Source organism: Lacerta agilis, chromosome 5 (genome assembly GCF_009819535.1).
Source record: "Lacerta agilis isolate rLacAgi1 chromosome 5, rLacAgi1.pri, whole genome shotgun sequence".
Lineage (NCBI taxonomy): Eukaryota > Metazoa > Chordata > Lepidosauria > Squamata > Lacertidae > Lacerta > Lacerta agilis.
This window is the reverse complement of record NC_046316.1, coordinates 73,329,771-73,354,387: the sequence shown is the minus strand read 5'-3', so window position 1 is coordinate 73,354,387 and position 24,617 is coordinate 73,329,771.

Sequence of the window (24,617 nt, the reverse complement as noted above, 5' to 3'; positions counted from 1 at the left end):
AGAACTTTGCCCCAGGATGAGAACAGAAATCGTGCAGCGGTGGTGCGGCAGCAATGGGAGGCCCCATTAGCTAAAGTGGTACCTCAGGTTAAGAACGGACCTCCGGAATGAATTAAGTTCGTAACCCGAGGTACCACTGTAGTAAGGAAATACAGAGTGTCGGCCTCCTTCGTTGCTCCAGTGGGTGAAGCGTACAGTTTTCCAACCCACTGCTTGGCCTGATATATCTCCTTGTCTCCAGGAGAATTGTAGCAACATCTTTGTGTACAGTATTACAGACAATGTCCCCTTTCTGGTTAAGAAAGGAAGTGCTCTAGGCAATTCTAGTTAGCTGATTGCTGCCTCCAGGAGCTTGTGATGAGGAGCTCATGACCAGGACTGGATTTAGGTTTGATGAGGCCCTAAGCTACTGAAAGTAATGGGGCCCTTTATATGCCCAGCTGTTCTTTGTTAACGACAAATTGCCGCTGTTTTTTTGTGTTGAATATATGCTATATGGTAATTTAGGGACCTAATAGGTATCTAAAGCCATTTGCACATAACAAAATAGTTATTTTATCAAAGTAATTGTTGAACTGAAATACAATTAAGAAGTATATTAATAGTGAAATACTTAAAGATAATAATAAATGGGGGCCCCAAGAAAGTCGGGCCCTAAGCTATAGCTTGTTTAGCTTATACGTAAATCTGGCACTGTTCGTGACCAGGGCTTGTAAACAAGGGTGTTTTGAGGGGGGAGGCCTGGAGTGCTGTACTTTGGCTATGCTCAAAGCAAGAGGAAGAACAAGCAAATAGTAGGTCCCCTGCGTGGAGAAGGTGAAGAAATGCTATTGGGTGACAGAGAGAAGGCGGAATACCCATCCATACATATAAATTGCCACATGCAAATGTTATACAAATCTGTGCCCTCCCCCCCTTTTTTATGTATTTCATTTTTTGGGTGATGCGCCAAGGGACGCCATAATAGACACCTGTGCCTGGATGCAGGTGACAAAAAAAAAACTGCAGTGCACAAACCACACATTTTTATCACTCTGCATTCTGTTGAGAAACTTTGCTCATTATCCCCCCACTTGTGGCAAGGTGTGGTTCTTTTAAAGAGGGATCTTACTTGACTCATCCAGAAGGGATCACCCATTAGGGAGTAGATGACTGTTTAAAAAGGCAACATGCCTTGTAAACGTACAAAACAAACCTTATGAACTTTGCCCATCAAAGCCAATCTCCCGTAATGTCGTTCAAGAAATGATCTTGACATTGTCCATGGAATGATACGAGGTGAAGAGAGCAATGAAAAGGCAACATCAATTAAGGTGAGAGGTTTTCTGAATTAGTGTGGCAAAAGTAATTTATTCACAGGGTCAAATGAGGAAGAGCAAGAGCGAAACTTGGCCTGGGGGATGCCTCTTAATTTTTTGGCATTTGATAAGTTTCACAGCTTGTCTTTATGCAGATCGGACCAAAATGAGCACTCACACTTTACATTGTGAGTGCCCCTTGTGGGATTGTGCGCGGTGCTACAGTTCCCAGGGAGGTTACTGGCAAACAGGAGCTGGCTTGCCTCTCAGTGTTAATTTTTGGAGCCTTAGTAATCAAATTTCTTGCTGGGAGGTGGGGCGAACCCCATTTATAAATAGAGGGTGGAGCTGACAATAGCCAGGCAGTTGGCTCTGGAGATTCACCTTCCCTACCCTTCCCTTTGTTTAATGTTACTTGTTTGCAGATTAACTTTTTCTTCCTGTTTAGCGAGTGCTGCTACAGTCTTTGACTGGTTGCTGTTGAAGGACTGGGAAGAAATTTTTTCCTGCATTGGCAGGTTTTGTCTTCCCCAGTGGCGTCGCTAGCCTCTGCGCTGCTGGGGGCGGCAGCAGCGCAGAGGCACCTCCTGGGGGAGGGGCACGACGCGCGCGCCGTGACGTCATCATGACGTCACGACGCACGTGTATACAGAAAGGGGGGATTTCCTAAATACGTTGGCTTGTAGGAGGGAATAATATCTCCTCATATAAATTAGAATTGTCCTTTTTGGGCCTGCAGAAAATAATAATAATAATAATAATAATAATAATAATAATAATAATAATAATACATATTATGTATCCTGTCATATTAATTATAAATAAATTAATTTACCAGGATTAAATTAAAGGCATATATCATACATCTCTCTGTCAGTTTGCATTTCTTGGTGCAGAAAGTATTGATCTTTCCTATTCTACTAAATTCAAGAGGGTTCTGGAAGCTTCTCTGTGTGAAAGAAACAAGCAGAAGGTTCATGATGTTTGGGTTATACCTTCAGAGAAGCTGAGTACAGCTGGTTTGAACTGGTTCTCTTATCTCTTCTTCAAGGTCATGCTGACTATAAAAAGAGTCCAGAAGGAGCCTGAGTTTCACTTTCTATGTCTTTTCCTTCTGGTGTCGTGTTCTGTATCTACTGTAGTGTTAAAATTTAGACTTATTATAAGTTATTGTAAATTTAGGTTACGTCTGCTGCAACTGGTTTTCTTATGGACAATGTCAATCCTGAATATATTGGATTTGTGACCATTATGCTCATATGCCTTCAGTAGCAGTAAAACTCTGCTGGATGAAATTATTAATTGCCTCTGGCCTATTTTGGGGGGAATCCTGCAAGGTGTTTAGGTTTTTACTCTGCTAACTATACTGTACGTCTGAGTTCTGCTCTGGATCAATATTGAGTAGAATTTCAATAACACTCTCATATGTGTCCCACTGCAATCATTAGCCTACTATATCCAGAAAGCAGCAGGCCTCATGGGAAGGAATGACCATCAACCTTATGAAAAACCACTTTCAGATTCGGCTGGTTTTCAAAGGCATTGGGTGGGTGATTTGGCATGGAGAGTTGCTATTCAGAGATTTAAAAAATACAGAACAAATATAAGGCCTTAGGCGCACCTGAAGGTGATGTTTGGAAGCAGGTATCTGAAGTCTATAATGCAATGCAGAATGGGATAAAAAAAAAAATACTAACACTGTTGGGGTCTGACCTGAAGAGGGATCTTGGGGTTGTGATGGATAGCTCAGTGTAAAAGTTGACCCAGTGTGTGGCAGGCGAAATAAAATACAAATTCCACACTGACACCCGTGAGAAAAGAGACTGAATATCAGATCTACAACTGACCTTGCATAATATAATTCAAGAATATAATTTCCCATGTGGAACTAAGATTATTCCCCACTCAAGCTTTTTTTTTAAAAAAAATGTTAGGGTTTAAAATTATTGATTATTCAAGCACTGTAAAGGGACCACTGTTCACAAACAACCAGCAACAGCTTGTAGCTAGGAGGAATAGCAGACTTATCAACTGGACCGGAGTCAATATAGAAGCAGGCAGGCAAATATAGATTAAGGCATTTTATTATTGAGCAAGAAAATGGACAAATGCCAGAACTTAAACGCTTACAAGTGGAAGGAGCCATTTTATACCATGCTAGAGCCTCCTATCCTATGAACTTTGCACAACATATGCAAAATCTGTCAAAATATGCTGCATACCTCCTATAAAACCCCTTTATCCTAAAAATCCTAACAAATCTATATTGCAGTTATTTTATTAGAACAACTTTGCAGATAATTAAAACTCAGCACATATTATTGAAAGGATATAATCCCCCCCAGAATGTTATTCTTTCTCCTCAACCCAACCTTGACTTAATAATGGTTCCATGTCAGATGTCTGTCTATTACTACAGGGCAGGGATGGATGAATTTGCCAAGCTCAGTTCTCCCGGTTTCTCATTTTTCCAACCTTAAATTCAGTTCTACATATTTCTTTTTTATGATTTTTTTTAAAAAAACAATTAAAGCTTGGAAAACAAAGGAAAAAAACGACATACAAAGCATTTCTTTTTTTAACATAAAAACGGAAAGAGAGAAAATAAGGGGGGAAGAAGAAGAAAGAAAATACTTCCGATTTTCTGTCTATCAGCTATATATAGACTTATGGAAAACACTTGCTCAAGAATAGCATCCAACACTTCTACTTTCCATAAACCAACCTTTCTTCAGTCTTTAAATGCAGTTATCATAAATTCCCTTCCTTTTCGTGCAAAAGGATGTTTCCAGTCATTAATAAATGCCAACAAATATTTTTATTTAAGTAAGCACAGGTTCTCCATATTTCTGCAGCAATTTGCTAATTTTGTTTTTTAAAATTCTCATGAAAACCTTTTGACATTTTAGTGTGAATTTCTCCTAATAAACCCAAGTTTGTATGCAGTTGTTACTTATGTATACATTTTTTGGAATCAGTTTCTCCCAATATAATTTATTGATTTGATTTTCATGAATATATTCATTTTTGTGCACACTTTCCTGCAGTTTATGCATTTTTGTGCACATCATTCAGTTGCGAAACTGCATTGCAAGATTCAGATAAGTGTGAATTTTCAAGGATGGCCCTTTTTATGTTCATTTTGTTTCAGAAAGTGTTAATTTGGTAGAGCCTGCTTTAAATATGAACTGAATTGAATTACTCCCCATCCCTACTTCACTCTACTTCACTCTGCAATAATTTTCAAGAAGGTTCAGCTCTTCTTTAAAAATATGACACCCATAGGGTAGGGTTCTAGTCATGATTCCTCCTATTTGATCCATAGACACAAATTTGATGCATAGCTATAGGAAAATTGGGTAGAAGAGCAAGATTCTAGTCCCACTAAAACCAGCATGTTTGGGCTGTATGCATGATCTTTAGGAAAACCAAATCTTTAGGCCAACTGTCAAGCAAAATCATAATGTAATGTGAAAAATTTCTTTTCTTTTAATTTCAGGATTGCAGTTACAGTTAATAAAGTAAGAGAAATAAAGCAATATAACCTGCTGCATGATTGTACATAAATAGTAAATGATTAACACCTAACTAAAAAAATTAAAGAATGACAAAGTTCCTAATAAAATATTTGGTTTGACGCTGCCTTGTGTTTTATTGCATCAGTGTTTTATTGCATCAGTAAATAAACATGGAATACCATTTTTCAGTAAATCGGTTGTTAGGTTGTCTTCCCTTTCTTACCTTTGATGATTATGTTTGTCAGTTTTACAGTTTGGAGCACTCCCCATAAGAATGGGGTGGGGGGTTTTCCTCTCTCATTTGAAGTGTTTCCATAGAGATAGTATCTTTAGACAAATCAGGTATGTTTGTGCACAAAGACAAGGACAGAGCGTTGCTGGGATGTGCAAAGAAGTCCTGGTATACGTAGCAGAACTCAGCAGATCACGGTTGACGCCAATCCGTCGTTTTATTTACCTTTCCGACAACGTTCGGTTACAGTATTCCATTTCCTGACAGCGAACCTCTATCCCACCATCCAACAATACAGCTGCCACAAGGGATGGCAACAATTTCTCTGTTTTCAGAAGCCTTCCTACAGAAGCAATCTGCAAGTTTAATTATACAGAGCATCTGCCGTGCACCTTGGCCAGAAGATACATAAGGCCCTGGCTCAATTCCAATTGCTACATGGGACTAGTGGGACCAAACAGTAATATGCCTCCCCAAAAACATCTGAAACATTTATGAAGTCCAGTGGCGATGAGGCATCTGCATCAGCTGTGCCCAAACCTTCCTTGCTGGGTCACAAATGGATGGCTACCACATTTGGCACTTCAGTGAACAGTCAACTTGCAGCAATGCAGCATTAACCCACTTCTAGTCTGAAATTAAGTAGATTTCGACTTACACGGTAAAGGTTTGTCTACACAGTTCTTTCCCCCCCTTGCAATGGTTTCCTGATTGGAATCTCTCACACATGAAAACTTTAATGAAGCATCTTCCGAAGGCAAAAATAACGACAAAAGGACAGTGATTTTCTAGGCACCAGAAAACAAGGTCTGTCCCTGGTAAACTGGGAAAGTTAGGGGTCATGGTCTGATACTGTAAAGGTAAAGGTAAAATGACCCCTAGACAGTTAAGTCCAGTTGAAGGCGACTATGGGGTTGCGGCGTTCATCTCACTTTCAGGCCAAAGGAGCCGGTGTTTGTCCACAGACAGCTTTCCGGGTCATGTGGCCAGCAGGACTAAACCGCTTCTGGTGCAACAGAACACAGTGACGGAAATCAGAGCACATGGAAATACCATTTACCCTCCTGCCACAGCAGTACCTATTTATCTACTTGCACTAGTGTGCTTTCGAACTGCTAGGTTGGCAGGAGCTGGGACCGAGCAACGGGAGCCCACCCCGTAGTGGGGATTCGAACTACCGACCTTCCGATCGGCAAGCCCAAGAGGCTCAGTGGTTTAGACCACAGCGCCACCCACGTCCTTTCTGATACTGTAGCAAAGAATAAAGCACATGCCTCCAACTAATCAGCAGAGCAATCCAAAACCTGTTACGTTGCACTGGGCTATGGGAGGGGCTAGGATTGTGCACAGGTCTAGGGGTGCACAGGAGCTAGGATTGTGCACAGGTCCAACTCTTCCAGCTAAGCAAGACACTGCAGAGTGATTATTGAATTGTAGAGTTGGAAGGGACCCCCTGCAATGCATGTGGGGATCGAACCTGCAACCTTGGCATTATCAGTGCTGCACTTTAAGCAACTGAGCTATCCAGGTTGATGGATCCAGGCTACAAGCATTACTCCACCAGTGCAAATCTTCCCCTTCTGCTGGTTGAATGGGAGAAGGCCTCAAAAACAGGGCATTCCAGAGGCAGGGAAGGGCTGAGCAAAGATCTCTTTGTTCCTGAGCTGGTACGACCACTGCTGTGTAACAGAATCAGGCCCAGTTTGAGCCCTATTTCCAGGCTGGCCCAACAACCACCTTCTCCCCCAACTGTCATGACCCTGCTGCTCTGTAAAGCCCCACCAGTCAGCAGCTGGGGTTTAGATTTTACCCCCTGCCCTGCAAATTAATAATAATAATAATAATAATAATAATAATAATAATAATAATAATAATAAATAGTTACTTAACTTTATGAAAAAGTTTCCCAAGCCACTCATATAATAATAATAATAATAATAATAATAATAATAATAATAATAATAATAAATGTTCCTCCTTGTACACTAAGATTGCCCCCATCTCATCTGGCACAACCATTGCTCAGATAAATTCTGCCCCTTCAGAGACAGACTAAATTATCACATAGAATTTATGCTTGCTTTGTACCAAGTCAGGCTGTCTAGCCTGATATTATCTACCCCGACCATAAGCAGGCTTACTAATCACACTTGACTGTAACTCTCATTCTGAATTTGTAACTTAGATTCAGGATCTCATAACACTAGAACTTGTGGACTTCCAATAAAGCTGAATGTGGGGGGATTCAGGGCAGATAAAAGAACGTCCTTCTTCACACACAGTGCATAGTTAAACTAGGGAACTCACCTCCCACAGGAGGCTGCGAAGGGCACCAATTTGGATGGCTTTAAAAGAGGATTAGACGAATTACTGGAGGACAAGGTTGTCAGTGGCTGCTACCCACGATGGCCAAGTTCTACCTACACCATCAGAGACATTATGCCTCTGAATACCAGTTACTGGGAATCACAGGTGGGCAGAGAGCTGTTTCACTCATGTCCACCTGGCTGGCCACTGTGAGAACAAGATGCTAGTCCACATGGGCCATTGACCTAATCCAGCAGGCTCTTCATATGCATTTATGCTCTTTGTTCAGCTTGCAGTGAGTTTACAAAATGTAGATTTCGCAATTGTGGTGGCCCTGCTTAGGAGCATCACTTGTCTCTTCCACACCCCTTTCCCCCATTGCCAGATTCACAAACTCCTTCCAGAAAACGTTTTTCAAGGAGACACAAAGAAACTTCTCCGTTGGATTTATAGCACCACCATATGATGGGACAATAAAATTTTTATGGCTGTCAGCATATAAATCTCATCAAGCAATGATAATTTAAACAAAAGGTATGGCACATGACAAAAGGTGCCAATTTATTGAAGCAATATGTTGCAGCTTGCACTTTTGTAATTGCTTTCTCCCTTAAAAAAAAAAAAAAAAACAAGGCAAGAAGATTTGCCTTGAGGGTCCTTCTAGTCCAGTATTCTGTCCCCACCTGTGACCTCCAGTTGCGACATGAGCAGCAAAAAGTGGCACAGCTATTCTCAGTTCTTTGTCCACAAAGCATATTTTAATCAGATGCAAATTGCTCTGAATATGGAAGTTCCATGTTTAGTTGGGTTGGAAATGGAACAGCAGAGATCATTTCATTTTTGACTTAAGAGTTAATTTATTTATTTGTAAGGTCTGATAACCAAGAAGGGGGATATATTGCTTAGCAACTAAGCCGAGTGACATGTGTTCCGATTAGTTATGTAGTTCTGAGGGAGTTTTTTCCTCTGTATGTTTGGTTGAATGTTTTCCTGCTATGTACAAAGTCTGAACTAAGAAGGGCAAGACCCCTCTCTTTGTTTCTTGTCAAATTATATACAGTTTTATTCAGTTTTCACTGTAAAGGAGTATCACGACGTTTCTCTCTGGACTCCATCTATGTTAAGTGACCTTGTTAACATGCTCGTCATAAGAACATTAGAAGAGGCTCCTGGATCAGACTGTCAGGTCCATGTAGTTCAAGATTCTGCCACCTTCTTGGTAAGCTGACAACCAGGACATGAGGGGGAAAGCTCACTCCTGCTGATGCACCATCTCAAGACAGGGTGACAGTGCAACCACAATACACACATCCCAGAAGCTGGGGGGTCTGGCAGTTCAACCTTATTTCAATACTGACAAGAGGAGATGCTACTAATATACTCTATAAAGAGGGATAATTTTCTAGTACAGTGGTACCTCGGTTCTCAAATACTTTGGTACTCAAACAACTTGGAACCCAAACACTGCAAACCCGGAAGTAAGTGTTCTGGTTTGCGAACTTTTTTTGGAAGCTGAATGTGCTCCGTTTTGAGTGCCACACTTCCGTTTTGAGTGTTACTCTGAGATCCGTCTGTTTTTGCTACTTATTTTGCGTTTTTGCGGCTTGTTTTGTTTTGTTTTTGTGACTGTGTGGAACCCAGTTCAGCTGCTGATGGATGGATGGATGGATTGATTGATTGTGTGACTGCAGTACATTGTTTATTGCTTTCATTTTATGGATCAATGGTCTCGTTAGATAGTAAAATTCATGTTAAATTGCTGTTTTAGGGGTTGTTTTTAAAAGTCTGGAACGAACTAATCCATTTTGCATTACTTTCTATGGGAAAGCACACCTTGGTTTCAGAACACTTTGGTTTTGGAACAAACTTCCAGAATGGATTAACTTTGAGAACTGGGGTACCACTGTAAATGGTTACATCAACTGCACTATGCAAAATGCAAAAAAGCATGGCTGAACATTTTTGGTTTCTTGGAAGAAAAAAACCCTTGAACATTAATATTGCCACCGACTGCTCTATTTCTCGGATTTCGTATGACCTTTTCAGCTATTTTTTATGGTGTAATGTGCGACTTTATTATTGCTGCACACTGTACTGTCTATAAAATATAAAGCAGTATATGTTTGTAAATAAGTAAATGAATCTGAAAACAAAACATTTTTTTGTCAATTGTGAATTTTCTTTGACAGCGCATGAGTATCTTGGGCTTAGCTCTAGGAAGTAATCATTGGAGTCTCCCTCAGTTGACAGCTGTTTGTTGACATTTTCAAAATGCATAGAGGAAAGAAGGTGAGATTCTGAAGGATACCAATATATGCTGTAGAAATCACCGCAGGAAGTTGAAAACAATCTCTGGCGAGACTGGAATGTACTTGTAGATTGACATAAAGGGTCACTGTGCTATGAAGATGTATTGGTAGAACAGGCTGCATCTGTCCCAAAGATAGATGGGCAATGTATCATAAAACTGTGGATCATAAGCTCTGCATCCATGACAAAACTCTCAAGATAACATATTGCAAACTTGCTCTGTCAGCAGCAGTGATGCACCAGCAAAATCAAGGAATTAGAAAAATGAGGCAAGCAACAGTCTTTCAGACTTAGCATGGGTGTTTGTGATAATTGTCGACAAGGTGAAGACAGCCCAAGGTGATTGTTACCTGCAATTTTAACATCGTAAAAATCTGCTCCAAAAGCACCCCCATGTGGTGAGAATCAAAATTTACCATGTCCTGCAGAACTCAAAGCTGGTTTAAACATGGTGTTGGATGGGCAGGCACTTGCAGAGCCAGGCAGAGGCCTGGGCCAGGTAGATAATGTGCCCCCCCTTTTTTACCCTGGGGATCTCCGAAATCTTATAAATAAGTAAGTATATAAGTAATTTTCACAAAAGTTATGCTGACAAATAATTTTATTTCAAGACTTGAACCGTATCTGCATATAAAGACAAAATGGAAAATATAGATATACAATAGTGCTTTTTAAAAATACATAGGGAAAAGGCTTATTTAAAGTATTTACATTTAAATAATGGTGAGCGATTGTGAATATGCTGACCGAGACCTCCTTTGTAATCGGAGGCCCATATGACCCCCCTTCTGTTTGGGCCTGTGGATGGGCACATAACACTGACGAATGCAGGGCTTTATATGGCCTGCATCGCATTAAAAAAAAGTGTCTCAGCCCACAACTTGCAGACTTAAATTATATTATTATTATTATTATTATTATTATTATTAACATATAGAATAAGAGAACAAGAAGAACATACATTTAAAGAAGATTGGAAAACGTCTGTTGAATATATGGGATATAATTGTGTACAGCTGAAAACGCTGGCAGCATTAAGACAAATTCAACAGTGTAAATACGTTTTGATGGATGCAATAATGGAATACTGAATGGTATCGTTTTTGTAAAATATGCAGGGATTTATGATACCAGTATGTAAAATGAACCATGGAAAGAGAAGAAGGGAAGTCATTGATATCTTAAGGATGTAAAATGAGTATTTTAAATTGCAAAACAGAAAAATTAATAAAAATTATACATATTCAAAGTGTCACAGCCGTCCTGTAGCATTCACTAGCCAGGACGTGATGGCTTGTGTCTGATTGGTGTGTGTAGGGGCAAGTGCACAGCTTTTTTCTTAACGTTGCTCAAAGCAACAGACTTTTCACCATTTGCCACCCCAACAATACTACAAAATTGCCACTAGTTCTCCGCTTAACCTAAGTCACCCAGGTTTCTTACTGGCTAAGTGGAGATGTGAATCGACCTCTTCCCATTTCTAGCCTGACATGCTAACCACTATGGTGGTTAATATTAGCCTTCAAACCGCTAAAATGTGAAATCAGGCTGTGTGGAACCCTGAACAGGTAAGTGATTATTGGTACAAGAAGAGCCTGCCGGATCAGGCCAATGGCCCATCTCATCCAGCATCCTGTTCTCACAGTGGTCCTCCAGGTGCCTGTGGGAAACCAGCAAACAGGGACCCAAGGTTGGGTGGATCTCATATCTGACTTGGTAATGTTATGGGTGGTCACCAAACAGACAAATTGATTATTTTAAAAATATTTTAAAATAAAATAAAATAAAAGGAACTGAGAATCAGGCATTAGGCTGCAGTCATGTCTAGGGAGAGGGAGAAAATCGCCATTGACTTTTCAGAAACCCTAAAGGACCCCTGACAGTTAAGTCCAGTCACAAATGACTCTGGGGGGTTGTGGCGCTCATCTCGCTCTATAGGCCGAGGGAGCTGGCATTTGTCCGCAGACAGTTTTTCCAGGTAATGTGGCCAGCATGACTAAGCCGCTTCTGGCGAACCAAAGCAGCGCATGGAAACGCCGTTTACCTTCCTGCCAGAGCAGTACCTATTTATCTACTTGCACTTTGACATGCTTTTGAACTGCTAGGTTGGCAGGAGCTGGGACCGAGCAATGGGAGCTCACTCCGTCGCAGGGATTCGAACCCCCGACCTTCTGATCAGCAAGCCCTAGCTCAGTGGTTTTAGAAACCCTAGCTGAACTGAAATGCAACTATCCTTTGAAATGCTCACATTCCCAAACTTTGTGACACAGTTCTCTACATAATACGCAGGAAAAAATGTATGTATTGGGGCAAAGTGTGCATAAAAATGTGGGATCAATGTAAAAAGCATACAAAAATTATCCTTTCTTGTTTGGACAAGAATGCATTGTATTAGGAGAAATTGCATACAAAAATGTTTATACAGTAAGCCCACGACTTAGACAGGGGTTATGTTCCAAAGTTCGAACCTAAAGCCAAAACCATGTATGGTCAAAATCCATTGGGTTCAATGGTGGGTGGGATTGCCAGAGTCATTTTTAACCCCACACACATTTCACCCCCTTAAAAAAAAAACCAACATTTTTTTGCCATGCATGTAAAGCTGAATACATACAAGTTAAATGTGCATAAGTTGTGGGCTTACTGTGCTAGGGAAAAAAATCACACTCAAATTCTGGTGAATCTTCATCCAGCTTCTAAATAGAAAATTTGCACACTGATGAGGAAATGTTGAGATTGGAATTTAAGACTGGAAAAAGAGAAACTAAAATGGGCAAATTCTTCTATCCCTGTTTCTGATAGACGAAGGACCCTTCCTTTCGTCTTACAACTTTGTCCTCTCACTTATTAAAAGAACTAACAAGGCTTTCTTAGGTAAAACTAAACTCCCACTTATCCCTTTAGCCTTTCTGTAAACCTTTCTTTTTTAAAATAAAAGAGAGTCCCTTTCCAGCACCAACGTGGCCAGGTACCCTTTTAAACTCTAGGCAAAATATGAGACTATCCCTTGTGTCCACAGTATAAGGGGTTCAGCCACTAGAAATCCCCTCATGTAAAAGCTCGTCTCTTCCCTGAGGTAACTTAGTGACACCCTGGGTCTGTCTGCCTATTTCGCCCTCACAGTGCACCTCGAAGACACCCCCTCACAGTTGCACTCTTGAAGGAAGTTTTGTCTTTTTAATGAGTGTCCACACAAATTAGTTTCATGTACCTTTGCTGGAAAATAACCCAGACAACTTTCTGACTGGCACTTTAAAGATGGAAATTTATTTCCTTGAGATCATAATGGTTGCATTAAGGTTTTTTTTTGCGTTCAAGCTTAGTTTCAGTGGTAATATCTTTGTTAATCATATAATAGATAACCTTACAACTGACTAACCTAAACCTACTCTCACAGACCTTCTTTTCAACCACCCCACACTCCCTCTCCCAAGAACCCTCTCAACTGACAAAACAGCTGCCCATTCTCTTTAAACATTCAGCTGCCCCGTGCGACGAACCTCCCTGCCAACTACCCCTCTGTTACCAAGTGTATTACTTCTGAGGTGTTCAGGGTCACTTTTTCCATACACCCCACCTCGATCCTTGAGGTCCGTCTGTGAGTATAATCCCCCTTTTATTATAACTAGGGATGACTTGGTAACGGGGTTCTCTTGTCCAGCTGTTGTGGCCTGTTTTATATGTATATATATTGCTCTGGGCTCCTGGGTTGAGAATACCTCTCAGCTCTATCAGTTCTGGGGCTCTCTCTCTCATTAGATTCCCCCACTGCATTAGTTATCTAAACCCTTTTAGTAACTGTGTTGCCTTACTGAGGTTTCTGCCCTTTTGCCCCCCCCCCTGAGGGAAACTCCAAGATACAAACTATCACCCTGCCAGTTAGTTTTGCCTTTTCCCTGAGTTCACCTCCTCATGAGTATCCATATATCGCTGCCCCAAATAAATGCCTCTTTTCTCTTGGCTCAACAGAAAAAACAAGACTTTATTTATTTCAGAACATCGTGCTTCATGTATTTCGATATTTCATCAGCTTAGTTACATCAAAAATATCAACTCTTTCAGTATAACTGCCTAATCTTCATCCTATCCTATCCTAACCACCACTCTCCTGGCCCCACACCCCTCTTCTTCCAGTCACCACTCACACCCTCCCTCTTCTCCAACTGCCAAAACCGCCATTCCCTCCTTTTAAACCGGGGATCGCCCCACCCCCAAAGGATGAACTGTCCGTCACAAACGAAGGTGGCTTAACTCTTTCGGCGCTGGGCTGTCATACCTCCTCCATCTTAGGGCCAATCCGTCACACCCCGCCCCTCATGGAATGTTCAGTCAGTTCAATCTGGAGTCTGTGTTAACCCTTGATGGGCCGGGTTGAAAAGGATAGAACAAACATAGGCATACTTGGAATTAGGTCATATGGAAGTACATCCGATAGAATATAGAACCATATCACTATGGTCCTAAAGGATCTTCACTGGACCCCAGTACATTTCCAAGCATAATTCAAAGTGTTGGTGCTGACCTTTAAAGCCCTAAATGGCCTCGGCCCAGTATACCTTCATCCCCATCATTCAGCCCAAACACTGAGGTACCCCCCAAGGGTCTTCTGCTGGTTCCCTCACTGTGAGAAGTGAAGGTTAAGGGAACCAGGCAGAGGGCCTTCTCGGTAGTGGTGCCCGTCCTGCGGATCACCCTCCCATCAGATGTCAAGGAGATAAAGAACTACACAACTTTTAAAAGACATCTGAAGGCAGCCCTATATCGGAAGGTTTTTCAATGCTTGATGTTTTTATTATTTTTTAGATATGCTGTAAGCCACCCAGAGTGGCTGGGCAAACCCAGCCAGATGGACTGGGGTGGTATAAATAATAAAATGATTATTATTAATTCAGGAGTAAACATACATAGGATTGTGCTGCATGTCAAGCAAGCTGGACAACATCAGTTTACAACCACTGCAATCCTGCACACCTTTCCCTTGACTTCCACGCGATTTAAGCAGCCAAAATATATTAGCATGTAAATACTGCTTTCTTCAACGGAGCATACAATTAACCTCTGAGTATAAAAGGCCAAGCATTTCAAATAAAATACAGTACTTTATTTTTCAAAGAATGTGACCCTACTATAAATATGTTTTTGAGAACCGTATGTGAAGCGGCCAGCCAACAAGCCTTCTCATCTAAGTGGCACTTTCATGCTTTGTATTCTCGGTGCATTGATGTCAGTGCAAAAAAACAACAACCTGCTTTTATCATAGGATTTGCTCTTAGCTTGCAAGCCCCATGGCAATGCCTCTGAATGCTCCATGAAGGCTGCTGTGCTCAGAAAGGCATCTCTTCCTGTGAAATACACAAGGAGGGTACAATGGAACTTTCTTCAATGGAATTCTTGATAGACGCAGGCCAGGGCTCTCTCCGAAGGAGAATCTTTCATCTAGATTGTCTTGCTCTGTAGAGGGAGGCCCTTAAAAAAATGAAAGAAAGTGTACCTGTTGTTATTTTTCTCGCTCATTCCATATGATGTGGGCATGCACTGTAGAGTGCAAGTGTGTGTGTGTGCACGCGCGTGTTGTTCTGGGCTTTCCCCCACCCTCTGAAGCAGAGTTGGTGAGGATGTAGGGCAGGGGTCAGCAACCTTTTTCAGCAGGGGGCCGGTCCCCCGTCCCTCAGACCATGTGGTGGGCAGGACTATATTTGGGGGGGGGGAAATGAATGAATTCCTATGCCCCACAAATAACCCAGAGATGCATTTTAAATAAAAGCACACATTCTACTCATGTAAAAACACCAGGCAGGCCCCACAAATAACCCAGAGATGTATTTTAAATAAAAGGACACATTCTACTCATGTAAAAACACGCTAATTCCCGGACTGTCCGCGGGCCGAATTGAGAAGGTGATTGGGCCGGATCTGGCCCCCGGCCCTTAGTTTGCCTATCCCTGGAGTGGGGCATGCACACCAAAAAGTCCCATTGTGCAAGCAGAAAACCTTTCAACGATGGGGCAAGGGAGTTGGGATACTGCGCCAAACTGCTCTGACACAGGAAACCAGGGGTGGGAAGCCTCAGGCCTAAGAATCAAATGTGGGCCTTCAGGCCTCTCTGAGTCTTAGGACACCCCTTCCCCAGCTACACCACCCCTTCACAGGCCAGAACTCTTCACCAGTCTTGTGTCACACACTCCCTGAGTGTTTTGAGCTGGCTATGGTGTGTCTCGAACTGTAACAGCTACTCTTGCCTGTATGGATGCAGAATACAGAGTGGTATGAGTATGGGTGTAAATTATTCTACTGTACAAAGGTTTAAAAATTACATCTGTTGCTCCACCCATTTTTGCTCTGGTCCTGACCACAACGTGCATGTGATCCTGGAAAGCTGCCCAGAATGGATTAAGGCTCTCATGCTGGAAACGTTTCCTCACCCATGCTCTAGCCCAGGGCTTCCTAAACTCGTGTTTCCAGCTGTTTTTGGACTACAGTTCTCATCATCACTGACCAGTGGTCCTGCTAGCTATGGATGATGGGAGTTGTAGTCCAGAAACAGTTGGAGACCCAGATTTGGGAAACCCTGCTCTAGTCCATTGATGGTTAGTGATTGACAAACTCCCCTTGGCTCTGTTCAATATCCATGTGCTGTTTGTGATCTTTCCTTGCAAGTGCTGGGCAGGGAGCCTGAGATATTCATACCTCCATCTTCTCTGGCAATTAGCCATGCTGGCTGGAGCTGTTGCAAAGCAGGTTCTCCTTCATGGAGAGCACGTGTTGCGGTGGGGGCCAGCAAGTCACCCCTCTCTTGCTGGGCAGGATTGTATAGATGGCCACTGCTGTGATTGGGCTCTGGGTGTCGTTGGGGGGATTTCCATGTTGCAATTGTTGATGGACAGCCCAGTGACTATATATTGCTTGGCTCACAGCGTGATATACCTCTTTGCTGCGTGCATCGGATCGCCCCCCTCCCTATTATTAGGCCTCTGTGTATGACCTTGCTATGCCTGTCATGGGGTCATCTGCCTGGTAGGAATTTTTCCATTTGGCTGATTGGCTGGTGCCATTTGGTTTTCACCTACTGCGCAGCAATTAGTCACAACTTGTAAGGTTGGCAGTTAGGCATTGGTTATTAATTGGTTGGTGGAGGGGCAGGGTTGGCTGTGGCTGCCCCTTCAATGCTGCTGCTGCGCGGGGAATTCTGTTAAAGGAATCCAGGGGCTCGCCATGCTTGTCCGTATCCCCTGGCCGGGGGCCAGGGCCCACGCAAGAGCCCCTGGGAGCATTAGGGGAGAGACGAGGGTCAGACCCCCCCCCCGGCTCCCATTCTCTCCCCAAAGTGTTTTCCCTTTACTGACTTCCACAGGTGGGTGGATGTCAGTTCTGTCCCCAGTGGGACAGATAGTCTGAACCAATGCCTAAGTAACCACTCACATATTTTGTATTTTAATAAAGTTGTCGCCAAAAAACCTTAAACTTAAATTTCTGTGTGAAGTGTGTTTCATTTGAGGGGTGGTTTGGGGACCTCGACACGCAAACTGGAGCCCCTTGACCTATGGGGATCCACTTCTTCAACATCCCTGTTCTGGGCAGATGGCAAAGCCTGAGTTAGAGAACCACCCCACCCCATCCTGCAGACCATTCATGAACCCCTAGACTGCTTTCCTTCTCCCGAGTAACCCAGGACACCTCAACCACAGCAAAGTGTGTAAGTTGCATCACAGAGAAGAGTTAAATATACTGAGGAGAGAAGCACCAGAATGCTTGGTATGGTCTACAGTGATGGATGTGGTCCACTGAATGTTCCAGCGATGGGGAAAAACAAGTACATTTTAATATTTCTTGACGACTTCTCAAGACACTGCATTGTGTATTTTCTCGAGGAGAAAAGTGAAATGCTACAGGTGTTCAGAAACCATCTTGCCATCGTGGACAAGTTAGAGAGAAAGCCCTCAACCCTAGTCACGGGCAATGGGAGTGAGTACTGCTCAAATGACACAAGAACTCTCCTGGGAGAGGCAGCAATTGCACATGTGAGGAATGTGGCAACAAAATGCACAAAGTTTAGATCCGTTATGTGCATGCTAAAAGATGCAAAACTTCCCAAACATAGGTGGGGAGATGCAGTAGCCACTGAAATGTATCTCCATAACAGATCACCAACCAAGGAAGGAAGCTACATGCACACTTTTTGAGCTTTAGCAAAGGAGAACACCCCAAGTTGAGTACACATAGTTGTCTTGGGCAGCATTGCCTATAGCTGCATACCCAAAGAGAATAGGTACAAGCTGGACTCCAGAACAGACCAAACACCTGATAGGCCATAGTCTTGGTAGAACATCCTTTTCACACACTCTCTTCCCCCTCTTTTTCTCTGGAGTAGGGCTGGACAAATGACTGTAGCTATATGTTGTTCTTGTATTTACATGAAAACCAATAAAAAACTTTGGGGGAGGGGAAGAGTATGCTGACAATTTTTTATTTTCTGTTTCTTTTCTGAGCTCCTCCTGAGCTGTTGGAGAACTTCCGCCCTCCCCTTGAAAATACTGAGAGTGCTTGTATGTCTTAATTATGTAGCTGAATCAAAGGACTATCTGAATCTCTGCTTGTGATCAGATGCTTGAAGGGCTTCCCCCAAGGAGATAAAAGGAAACTATGGCACCAGAACATCTTCTTCCCTTTTTTAAGGGATTATGGCAGATTTTGAAAGCAGACGCCTTGATCCTTAAGATTAATCAAGCTGAATTTAGAAGGAGCCTAGAAGATAGGAAAAAGAGGAGAGCGTTTCTTTTTCATCGACATAGCACTGTCCTTGTACTGTCATGCATAGACATTTGTTCTTTATCATCTAAATAAGCAGTAAAGAAGCAATTATACTAAATGAAGCATTATGTCAAATGAATGTGATTTAGGAGAGAGAATACATGCAGTGAATAGTAAACAATTGTAGCGGGAAGCTGTTTTGCTGCAGTTTTGGGTTGGTGGGGGAGAGGACAAGTGACCAATCTGGCACTTTTTCACAGAAAAAAATGGAAATGGGGATAACCAGTGGTGAGATTTTTTCCCCACCAAAACAAAAATATGTACTTCTGGTCAGGAAAAAAAAATGAATCACGCTGCCACTTAAAGGTTACATCCAGGATTTCAAGTCTGAGCTTGTGGGCTGTCAGAATGCCCCCATTTCACCATCAATGCTCCTGGTTTTGCTGAGTCATTTCCCCTTTATAAGCAGCCAAGTTCGCCATATTTGGCACCATGTTTGCAACTGCTCACAGCATACGACGCACCACTTGCGCTTACATCACAATCATCCCCAGACACCCCCCCTGTTATTCCCTTACTCATCACATGTATTCATTGGGAAAGGCTATTCACTTCCTTGCCTCTGTGTAACTTCTGTACCAACTGGAGTATTTGATTCCCGAAACCCTCCAAAATTCTCAGAGCTCTTTAGAGAATTCCCAGGCTATGTTCTGGAGGTGCGTGAGGCTAAGGTCTGCCTGGATGGGTGGATAACTGAGAAACGTTGCAAGTCCCCAGATAATATACCCATCTCAGGGACTGCTCAGGACATTTAGCCGCTACAAACAAAGCAGGAAACGCCATGCCAGCCTCCAACCCCCATGCCCACCTCTCCTTCCTTTGTGCCTACGAGTGCAGTGGTGGGCTGGCATGGAGGAAGGGGGGCAAGGTGTTTGGTGAGCAGTGACAGAGGAGGCTGGATCTGCTGCCTGACCTCACCACATTCTCCATTCAGACAACCAAAGAGTAAACATTAACCTACTGCAGTCTCTGGCATTCATGAAACACATGTTGCCCCGGCTGTTGGCTCTCCTTCCTCAAGTTCTGTAAGAGACCCGAGGGTGCGGTGTATTTATTTCCCTGCTTATTTCTGGATCTACAGTATTTGTACAGAAATATTAGCTTCTCTGTGGAGGACTGCAACCATAGCAGAATCATGTAACTTGTCTTTTGGTGGAAGCTAAGGCTGCATTCACGTGGCCGTTTATTCAATTTCCTTGACATTTCCCCAACTGTTAATCGCCACGTTATATTTCAGTTTTCTCACAGTGTAAAAGCCAATTCTGGAAAGCTGATGGAATATAGCAAGTTTTTTTTGCACTCGTTTTCATGTTATTTGATTCGGGGGGTGGGGAATCCTGTTTGCAGTTCCCTAAACCCAGAAAATTACAGGAGCAAAGTGATGAAGTTTGAGGTGGTTTATCAGCATATAGTTCTTTTCCTGCTGTGTTTTTTTATGGGGGAATCGTGGGGAGAAAGAAGCATTCATGTGCAGGAAAGGTGGGGGAGAGATGATGCTGTCCAAGAACTTCCACTGTTGTGTCACAGCATGCCAACAAGTGTAAATGAAATTTAGCACGATATGCTGGCATATCCGTCAAAAGCCACAGCTCCGTAAAAACAATAGGTGCTGCAGCTGAAAGGAGCATTAGGAAATGGGACAGAAACAGTTAGCATTATAATGTGGAAAACTAACACATTATTCACCACTCCCGAATGCATCCTGAGTCAGGTCACTGATGGTGCGTCTCGGTGCTCCAGATTGGGTGTGTGATGACTTCAGACTTTTGCAATCCCATGACGAGTTTTTAACTGAAACTCCAAAATCCATTAGGTGCAAACTAGTAGTTGGTAGGCTGGTGGGGGCAACATACTATTAAACATTAAGGAATAGGGTACCTCTGTACACATCATGCTCAACCCAAGAATTTGTCACCTATAGAGGCAAAAGTTAAGAGGAAATTGAATATGGAATGCAAATGGTTAAAATATTCGGACTTATTAGAGGAAAAAGAAGATGAGATTAAGCTGAAACCTTATGATCAATTGAAAGATAAACTTAATGATTGGTTGCAATACCATCAGATAAATGAAATGTTTAAACAAGAAAAAAATGGTTTTATGAGGGAAAAATCTAAGCTGGAAACAGAATTGTTAGATACAAGTAGTAAAAATTTGTCTAGAATGTATAATTTGTTATTGGAATGGCATACGAAAGATGAAATGATGAAAACGGTGATGAGTGAATGGGCAAAAGATATAGGACATAATATAATGTTGGAGGATTGGGAAAGGTTGTGGAAGCAGGGGATTAAGTTCACTGCATGTTATGGTTTGAAAGAAAATATGATGAAAATGATGTACAGATGGTATTTGACACCTGTGAAACTAGCAAAAATGTACCATACATATGACAACAAATGCTGGAAATGTAAAGAGATAGAAGGAACGTTTTATCATATGTGGTGGACTTGCCCAAGGGTTAAAGACTTCTGGGATATGATTTATAATGAGTTGAAAAAGTATTTAAAAGTACTTTTATTAAAAAACCAGAAGCCTTTTTACTTGGAATAGTAGGAGATGAATTGCCCCAAAAAGATAGAAAATTCTCTTTGTATGCCACAACAGCAGCGAGAATATTGCTTGCCAAAAATTGGAAAACACAGGACATACCAAAAATAGAAGAATGGCAAATGAAGATGATGGAATATATGGAACTGGCCGAAATGACTGGATGAATCCGTGATCTGGAGGAGGAGACGATAGACCAAGATTGGAGCAATTTTAAAGTGTATCTAAAAAAATATTGTAATATTTCTTAAAGTGGAAAGTTTGTTTTTAGAATGCTAAATAATTAGAAAATAGTTAAAAAGTTAAACAATGATAGGAAAAGAATATATAATTGAGGATTAGAATTAGGAATGTTTAAAATGAAATGGAAGACTGCTAAAAATGTATTACAAAGAAATCAGCAAAGAGGGATCTGAGGAAGTCATGAAACAGAGTAAGAAATTATAAGAATGTTTGAATATATATTATGTGATGAGATATATTTCTTTATGTTATAGAAACTAAGTTTTATGTGTTTCAATTATGTTAAAATCAATAAAAAGTTATTAAAAAAAGAATTTGTTTTCAATACCACAATGAGGCACACAGTTCTCTCTCACACAAACCTGCCCCTGATTTCTCCACCCAAACTTTCTTTGTCTCCGCAGTCTAATTTAGAAGGGTGACATATTCTCTCTTGTTGTCACTGGGAGTCAGAAACCTTGCAGACCTATTGCAAATCACCCAGACAGCTACCTTCTGCCTAACCCTACTCTAGAACAATTCAAGGCACATGAATGAAATATGACCTGAAAATCTATAAAACACTTGAGTGAGACATACCTGAGGGACCACCTCCGTCCAATCACAGCCTCTGCAATCTGCTACTTAAGGCACAGAAGACATTTAAAAGTAATGACAGACAGGGCACTGGCAACATCTGCTAGCACCCCCATTGCCCGCTAGGTGGCAGAAGTACAACACACAATTCTGTCACATCAGAAACCTTACAAATTTGGGGGGTGGGTGGGATTTATATAAGCATCAAATCTGACTGATTAAAAAGATTACAAAACATCACATCAATAAAGACCCACTCGCAACAGGTTCATGTGACTCGTGACTTAAACAAACTGCGATCTGCTTTCCTCAAATAAAGCAATCAGACTGTTCCAGGAAATGGTGTGTGTTTCGTAGTAGTGACCACCTGGCTTAGCTGACATAGAATATGCACAGACATTCTAGCTAGTCCAAAAATAAAGGTGTCAACCCTAGGTTTGCCATATTTCAAAAAGTGAAAGTTGTTAAGCTTTCTTTTGCCCCCTCCCCCAAATCAAGTTTTTGAGCTATTTTTAAATGAAATTCACCAAAAACTAACACTTCCAACATGAACTGCCATGCGCCCAGACAATTTGCGAGGGCTGAATACCAGCTATGTCCAAGGAAAATCTGGATGTATGGCATCCCCAGTCATTCTGGCATCTTTGTTCCCCAAGTAGCTGGGGTTTTATTATTATTCTACACTGCTGCACCAGCTGCGGCCCATTGCCAGTTTTGCTGTCGCACACAGTCTGCTGAATCATATTGCCATTTTCAGAAAGGTGTACGTTTCGGATTTCTTTATGAAAATATAATTTTAAAAACCACCCCAGTAATACACAGCTATTTCCTTTTCCCCATATGTTGTTTAACCTGAAACGCATAATTGTTCTCTGGAGACGAGTTCTGATATATATCCTTTTGGATTCCTGGGTGTGCTTTTGAAAGGAATCCCATAAACATTATCTTCTTGGGGACATTTATTTTAAAAGTAGAGTTGAATGTTATTGGTTCACAAGTTTGGGGGAGCTTTCTGGGGCAGTTTTGAATGGAAAAAAACTTTTCTCTGGCGATGATGTGAAAAGCTCTTGGTAGTCAGGCAAAACACAGATGTCGGTCAGGAAAGCTGGGAAGAGTTAATAAAATTAACATCTAATACATATGGGCAAGAGCTGGTGCTGAATATCATCACTGCCTGAAACGAAGCATGGCTTTATTTGCAATAAGCTTGCTGCAAGACGGCTAATTGTAATTGGCCGTGAACAGAATCCTAAGTTTCTCCTTATTCCCTTGTTTTCCAGTCACATCTGAATTTAAGTAATTTGTAATGAGGTCACTGGAAGAGAGCTGAGCTACATGGGTTGTGAGGGCAACATAGATTGCTGGTCTATCACATGTAAAATAAAATTTAAAAAACACCTCTAGCTTTTTTGCTTGTTTAAATTGCTAATATCGTCAAAAGGGCAAAGGGTGTTTCGGTGTTTTTGTTAGGAAGCATGGAGTGCTTTCACAGCTACATTCTCAAGCAGCAGCCTCCTGGGGGGAAATTCTAGGTTCCATGGGCATCACTCATTGCAACATAAAGTGACACAACAACAACAACAACAACAACAGCAACAATAATTCAGTTCACTTTGGAAGGCAAACTTACCAAATTCACATCTTCCCCAAACAATATGCAAACCAGTATGCAGCCATCCTTCCAAATCTGCACTTTTCTGAATTTTGCAGAGCAGTTTCCCAGCCAAACAATGTGCTTGCAAACGCATGTAGATTTGTAAAAGCGGCATACAAAAATGTGTTTATTAGGAGAAAATTGCACTCAAATGATGATGAATATTTGTAGGATTAAAAATAAATAAATCAAAAACTGTTGCAAAGAAAAGTGGGGAACAGAATTTAAGATTGGAAAAATGAGAAACAGAGAAAGCCACAACTCGGCAGATCTTCTTCCATCCTTACTGATGAATATAGAACAAACATATAACCAATCACAAGACACCTTCTAACCAACTTTGCTTCTTATCCCCATTCCCATTACAAATTTAACTCTTCCTTGGGATCATAGAACTTTGAAAACCGAATCACTTCTTTTTCGCAGAAGTCTCATACAAAGCCAGTGTCCCAAGCCCCACATCACCTATTGATCAATGTGAAGTGACATACTGTTTTTCCAGGATATTAGAATCATTTTCTTAGTGAGTGCTACAATACCGTTAATTTGCACAACAGTAAATAGATGTATAAAGGTAAAGGTGCTCCTGACCGTTAGGTCCAGTCACGGACGACTCTGGGGTTCTGTGCTCATCTCGAGGGAGCCGGCGTTTGTCTGCAGACAGCTTCCGGGTCATGTGGCCAGCATGACTAAGCCACTTCTGGCGAACTAGAACAGCACACGGAAATGCCGTTTACCTTCCCGCCGGAGCAGTACCCATTTATCTACTTGCACTTGACGTGCTTTTGAACTGCTAGGTGGGCAGGAGCTGAGACCAAACAACAGGAGCTCACCCCATCATGGGGATTCGAACTGCCAACCTTCCGATCAGCAAGCCCTAGGCTCTGTGGTTTAGACCACAGCGCCACCCACGTCTCTACCCTAAATAGATATATAGTACAGTTCAATTATCCCAATGTTCAGGTTGATAAACACCCACAATACACTCAAGCAAATAATTTAAGTCAACATACATTTTGTTTATTATGGAAGGCACACCAAGAAAATGAGTCAAGAAAATAACATACAGTGATCCTGTCAGAATTTGACAGCTCTGTTTGACATTGCAGTACTCAATAGTT